Genomic DNA, 256 nt, shown 5'->3' with positions numbered 1-256 from the left:
ACCATAGTACAAAATCCCAGCCACCCTCTCAACTCATGCTTCACCCTTCTCCCATCTGGTCGTAGATACAGACAGTTGCTTTACAAAAGGCACGCTTTGGAAAAAGTTTTGTACCCTGCTCTATAAGAGCGTTAAACTCAGAGTTAAACTCAAGTTAACAATGTCACTCCTGTGTTATATGTGTAGATATGTGTATATTGTCTGTATATGTGTACTATGTGTAGTTTGTGTGTTGTTGAATTCATGTTGAAGGTGC

This window comes from Morone saxatilis, unplaced genomic scaffold, assembly GCF_004916995.1.
Source record: "Morone saxatilis isolate NCDOM2014 unplaced genomic scaffold, NCSU_SB_2.0 Contig12, whole genome shotgun sequence".
Classification (NCBI taxonomy): Eukaryota; Metazoa; Chordata; class Actinopteri; family Moronidae; genus Morone; species Morone saxatilis.
The sequence above is the reverse complement of the archived record's forward strand: the minus strand, read 5'-3'. Positions refer to the sequence as shown.